Source organism: Rutilus rutilus, assembly GCF_951802725.1.
Source record: "Rutilus rutilus genome assembly, chromosome: 19".
NCBI lineage: Eukaryota > Metazoa > Chordata > Actinopteri > Cypriniformes > Leuciscidae > Rutilus > Rutilus rutilus.
This window is the reverse complement of record NC_140232.1, coordinates 32,150,111-32,156,687: the sequence shown is the minus strand read 5'-3', so window position 1 is coordinate 32,156,687 and position 6,577 is coordinate 32,150,111. Positions and strand designations below refer to the sequence as shown.

Here is a 6,577-nt window from a genome sequence, read left to right as displayed (position 1 = left end):
ACACAGCCAACACCATCAGATCACCTTTTCTATTTGTTCATCTGGCTGTTATAACTCATGTACAGCAGCCAAACAAAACTTAAAGTTAATAATTTAAGGGTCAAGAGCCCAACTAAAACAAACACTGATCACCATAATGGTGACTTTAATTATGGTTTTCTCCTTCAGTGATTCTGCTTGTTAACACCAGGTGTCTTCAATGTTGGCAATAAAAGATATTTGGTAAATTTTACTCATTTTAAATGGTTAACTTTTAAGGAATTATTACTCAATTCTAATTTGTTAAATTTAATTAATAATATTGCTTGTAATCTGTTGCCTCAATTTTATTGATTAGATATCAATAAAATCAATGTATTCTTTTTTACAGTGATACTTTTTTTATAATTGGGTCAGTAAACATGTACCAAAACACACTATAGCAACCGCACAACATAGCATTATAGCATTGTGACAGTGAGTTTTTCACAGTTTCTTTTGACAAAGTAAAAAACTAGTTTGAGCTATAAATGGGTATGCAAAATACTCATATTCATATCCCACCACAAGCACTTTGTTCCAGGAATGCTTTTAAGAGTCAAAGGTTTAGAATTTTAGATTTAAATGTTTTAACAGACATCAATTATTTATGGTCTTAGAATGCCTTGCTTGAAATATTGATCCAAAAGGCAAGATTCAATACAATAAATCTTTGTAGGCGGATTTATAAATGGTCACATTAAATCCAGTGACACCTCCACAGCTGGCAGTGACATCGATTTTTAAATGTAGAAATCTTTGTATGTACATCTGTTTAAATGCCAGTCACACAGTCAGTTTGTGTTGGTTTCTTCCTAATTTTCATCTTTTCTAGACGAAAATTAGGTTGAACATGAATGTTTGCATACAAGTTTGCTTGCTGGGGTTTTGTAAAGCTATAGTCTTTGTAAATTTGGAGCGATTTAGGCATTGAAAAGCAACACTGTGAATTGAAAACTTTTACAGATGAGTATACACTACTGCATCACCTCTACTGTAAAACTGATGGTTTGAAATGCAGAACTCTTACAACAAACTCTTAATAGTGACACAGACACACACACACAGTTACTGAGGTATTGATTATCAGTGAACAACAAGTCAGTTCTGATACGTTTATGGTGTTTTTTCAGTATGGCAGTATAAATCAGCATTTTATGGACAGCAGCAGGACACTCTACAAAATGTGTCCTTTTATGTCCCAGAGAAGAAACCATTTGGGAAAACAGAAGGGCGAGTTTTCACGGGTGACTCTCACAAAAACACGTCTGGGTTATATTTCATTCCATATTTACATAAAAAAAAGAAAAAAATATGATTATGTTGCACTTCTATGACATTTAAGCACATTTCTCACCATGTCCTCATTAACTTTATTGAAATTTAATTTTCTTTTTATGTTGGAGTGAAACGTGACTCGCTTAGGATCACAGTAAGAACAGTTCATGAACCTTGTGGAGTTTGAACCAACAAGTTTTGGGAAACCACTCTTCTCATGTCTATTCTCATTTCTACGTCGTAGGCTATTTTAACCATAAATCGCGTCAGAAGCTGATTCACTCGTCTCTGATGTGATGTTCCAGTGCTGGCCAATAGCCACGTCCACATCCACGAGCTCCGAGCGCAGCAAAGTTTGTGCGTAAAGGAGGCGGCGCGGCGCCATGACTCACTCACTCACTGTCACCTCCTCTGAGAAATACTGATGTCCCGAAGACCCTTGCGCTCAAACATGCGTGTGGAAACACAGAACTGCACTTGACTCGTTGAACTCGAGCTCTGCAGCTGTTTGCACAGCGATGACAGGACAGTGTGGCACGACGAACCGGAGACGCGCTGCGCGTCCATCTACTCAAACACCTCCGGATCGAGTCCTCGCGTTCGCTGACACGCTGCTGAGGTGAGTGTCCATTCAGTCGTACAACTGCTAGACTATATTGAACAGGCAATCGTTATGCATCACACAGAATAAAACGTTTTTTTTTTCGTTCACAAACTTCGTGTGATGTAACGGAGGCAGATGTGCGCTGGAGTGAGTCTACAGGTTGCTTCTGATAACTTCACAAAATCTGCAGTCGCTTTCAGTTTACGCTCTTTAAAATGAGGGATTGAGTGTGTTTGCTTGTTTAACGGATGTATTGGTGCATACTGATGTAATGCATCGATCAGCTGCATGTGTTCCAGAGATTTCTGCATCCCCTCCAGCTGTCAGAATGATTTATGCATGATGGGCAACATGAAAAGGATACTCGTGTTGTTTTGCATTAACTGGGGCAAAAATTGTTTGATTGTAAAGCAGAATGTCTCGTTAGAATCTGTCTTCTCAAAAAAAAAAAAAAAAAAAAAAGGATAAACACATAAATGCATAAAGATGCTGTAGCTTTTCATTTATAGACTAGTCAGAATTGCAACTATATGCAGAACAGTTATTGCTCTAATCATAGAGCAGATGGTTAACGCTTAAATAGACCAATTCTAATTACATTGTGTTCTAATGAGTTTCTGATTTTATTAGTAGTTAACAATTTTTGTTTAATAATAAGATACGCTTTTTGTTGCAGTATTAAGATTTTAGGTAAAGATTTACATATATATATATATATATATATATATACATTTTTACTCTGCTGGTTTATTTTGGTACTTCAGTGTAACAATACATTTTTAAAAGTACAAATATTCAATTTCTCTTAATTAATATGCAGACATAGAAGCCTCTTAATATTTCACATTGACTGCCCATATTTAAACAATAAATACACACACACACACACACACACACATTTTGTTTTCATGTTTTATGGGAACAGAAAACTCTGCAATTCTACATTTTCAAAAAACATCACTTAGTATGATTTACAAGCTGTTTTCCTCATGGAGACCAAAAAATGTCAAGGATTTCAGACATTTTGTCCTAATAATGTACACACACATACACACACACACAACATTTAAATAAGTCAGTGAAGCAAAAACAAGATGATTATAAATGACAAGAAACTTATATTTCATTATAAGACATTTTAAAACTTTTATAATTAGATAACATTCATAAATATACATATTTGCATATTGTTTCAGATGTAGTTGGCAAATTTCCATAGACCGCCTTCAATTTGAGTAATTCCGCTATTTCTCGCTCATGACAGAGAGGAAAGAATAACGTGTTCCTGAAGATGATTGTTGTAGAGAGCCGTGGACCTGAGCTCTCAGTCAGTCGGCAGAGATATGGCACTGCCCGCGTGCCCTCTTCACCCTCACGCTTTGATGCTACATAAACACAGAGCCAGTGACGGGACTCATTTCTGTCTTTTTGAAGCCTGTACATTAGTACGCTTCGACTGGCATTACCTTTCACCGGCGAAGCCTAAATATTTGCCTCTCTTTATGTAAAAGCAGGCAACCGTATCCATTCATTTCACCAGTGGCATTGGCGATTACAGAGAGAGCGCTGCGGCTCCGGTTATTGCTCGCCCCTGCAGGCCTGTGATAAGTACTAGGCAAAAAAGACCAATAATTGTGATTTAATCTCAGTCGGAGTGAGTGTGGCCTACAGCCGTGGAGGGAACACCGAGCTCAAACTCAACAGATCGACTGTTTCCATGATGAGTGAGACTCTCGGACCACCCGCAGGCTGATTTCTTCACAACCTGTTAATGAATGGTAGAGACTCTTCTGTGGTTCTCTTGTCCTGGTTCCCCCCCCCACCAACACATTTGGAGTATCTACTTTGTCTGACACCCATTTCAGGTCTTTGAGTCTCTACTAATGAGACAGCTGAGACATCTGAAACGTGCACTTTTTTTGGGGTACTCCATGCTATAGTCCATGTCTTCTGAAGAATTCGTGTGCTTGATTTGTGTGAGGAATATTCGGTCATGTGTCAGAACGGTCACCGTGACTTTGCAAATTTTGATGATTCTGTGATCACTGAAATTTTGTTGATCCTGGAACAACATTCTTGTCCCAAATATGTATAGTCTTAACCCTATCCCTACCCCTAAACTTAACATAAGTTATCCCTAAAATCAGAGGGAAATGATAGGTGAAATATCAGTGATGTAGAGAAGCCTAAACTTAATATAACCTGTAAACTTGTCCCTCAAATCTGATTGGTTGATTGGATTGTTGTTCCAGGATCAACAAAGATGTTGATCACGTTGAAATCACGGAAAAACTGAGGTTTGAGTGAAAACACATTGAACTAGACATTAAATTTATAGGTATGTATTATGTCTTATTTATATGAATGCACGTATTGATCACTGTTTTGATTTGAGTGATATTAATTTCACTTCCTTTATGTCCTTTTTTTGATTTTCTGGACCTCATTGACTTCCAGTGCATGGACAAAACCACTTAAACCTTTAAAATATAATATAAAATAATAAAGAAATATAAATTAAATTCAAAATATAAACGAAGAAATAAATGCTTAGATTCTAAATGAACTAAAATCAAAAAATATTATTTAACATCGTTGAATCAACCTAAACACATTAATTTATACCAACAAACCACATTTTTTATGGGTTAAATCAATAATCTGTCAATAAGTCTAATGGGGCTGGTCTATGCATCATTTATGTGTTTGTGTTGTGTTTACTCCTGTATGGTGTTTCATGCTAGCTTTTTTAGTTGATGTTGTCCAGCACAGCGGTCAACTGTTGTTGTTTTTACCGTGCTTTATAAATAAATCGAGATGGAGAGAGATGACATTAAAGAATGATGTGTTTTAGTACTCGCTGATGTTCTTTTGCTATAGCTCAGGTGATGAGCTGTGTTGTCGAATCGATTGTTGCGCTCGACCATATGGGTGCCAGTCTGGCGAAGCTCAAGGTTTCTTACTGACGTTAGTGGGAATCATCTGGCTGTCAGTTTTATTTACGGCTTGCATGGCGGACTAAAACAACAAGTGCTTCAGTCGCGTCCCTCACTATAGGTTAAATCTAGGAGTCTTGTCGATGGGATTGAGCGATGCTCATTAATATGTATAAGTGAACTGATAGCGGCTCAGGAGAGGACGGTGTAGCGCAGGCAGGAGGGCTGGTGTGCAGTGCAGCATGGCAGCTCAAAGCCATCCAGATGAGGCTCTGAACAGCTGGTCTGTCAGCGTGGAGCTCCACTCGACACTCCGGTGAGGCCCAAATGTCAGACGCCGCGTGATGTCGTGATGGGGAGATCAGAGACGGAGAGGCCGTTGAATGAACGCTGCATTCCACAATCTCATTCCTCGGACTATTATTATCACGCTGAGTCTGTTAAAAAGGAAGGGATTCTGTTTCTCTCGCCTGTGTGGATTATAAGGCAGTTGCATTTAGCCAGAGGAACAGAGGAAATGAATGCTGGCATGCACAAAGAAGAGGAAGGGAGATAATGCAAGGGGATTTGGGTTAAAAACATATTTTTTTAGGCAACGTGAATTCATTGTTGTGCGTGATTCATCCATGCATTTTTTTTCTTTTCTTTAGTCTTTCATCAAAATGCAATAACGCTCTCTGACAAGTCCAGGAGAGTGGGAAAAATAATAATCTTTTCAGAGCACAACGTACACTGAGAAGTGAAATCCTGATCTAAATGCATACATTAGCATATGACTTTTCTGTATGCATAGAATACCTCGATGTGCAGTATATGTTGTATCCCACAATGCAATGCGCTCAACTAGAGCTTCCATTTCCAGTGTGACGACGAACAGATCAGAAGTAGAATCCATGATTTTAAAAAACTCGCTATTTGATCTGACTGCCAAGATTTAAGACATTTGTATTTGTATTAGTATTCTATATTATGCTGTATTGTTGTGTGTTGTGTCCTTGTGTTTATCTGCTGGCTGTATAAATAATTGCCCCTCGGGGACAATAAAGATACCTTGACTTGACTTGACTTGATTTGTAGTATACACCATCGTTCAAAAGTTTGGGGTCGGTAATATTTTTTATGTTCTGCTCACCAAGGCTGCATTTGTTCGATCAAAAATACAGGAAAATCAGTAATATTGTGAAATATTATTACAATTTAAAATAGCTGTTTTCTTACTGAATATGTATCCTGTGATCAAAGCTGAATTTTCAGCATCATTACTCCAGTCTTCAGTGTCACATGATTAATTATATGATAATTTGCTGCTCAAGAAACATTTCTGATTATTATCAATGTTGAAAACAGTTGTGCTGCTTCATATTTTTGTGGAAACTGTGATTGTTTTTCAGGATTCTTTGATGAATGGAAAGTTCAAAAGAACAGCATTCATTTGAAATAGAAACATAAATGTCTTTACTCTCACTTTTGATCAATTGAATGCATTTTGCTGAATAATCTCGCACTTTTGAACGGTAGTATCAATAAATGCAGTTACAGACTTCAATGCTGGTCATTTTCAAATTGATTAATTCATTTCCAATCAAATGAATAAATTTACTTTGTCGTGGCTTATAAATGAAAAATGCCTTATTATGTCTAACAGAAGAAAGAGAATGTTTTAATAGGTTTGCTTTAAAGTGCAATAGTTTGATCATTTCAAAATAGAATCCAAAAGAAAACAATGCAGTGTTTGTGTTTC

General features: G+C 37.2%; 1 protein-coding gene across 1 annotated transcript in view; it reads left to right on the top strand.

The window, feature by feature from the left end:
* Nucleotides 1-1,575: 1,575 nt before the first annotated feature.
* The window catches only part of adra1aa (adrenoceptor alpha 1Aa), a 30,683-nt gene continuing 25,681 nt past the window's right edge, over nucleotides 1,576-6,577 (top strand). Inside the window, exon 1 of the mRNA XM_084390503.1 lies at nucleotides 1,576-1,915. The gene's annotated coding sequence lies outside the window, so the exon portion shown is untranslated. The remainder of the gene's footprint in view (nucleotides 1,916-6,577) is intronic.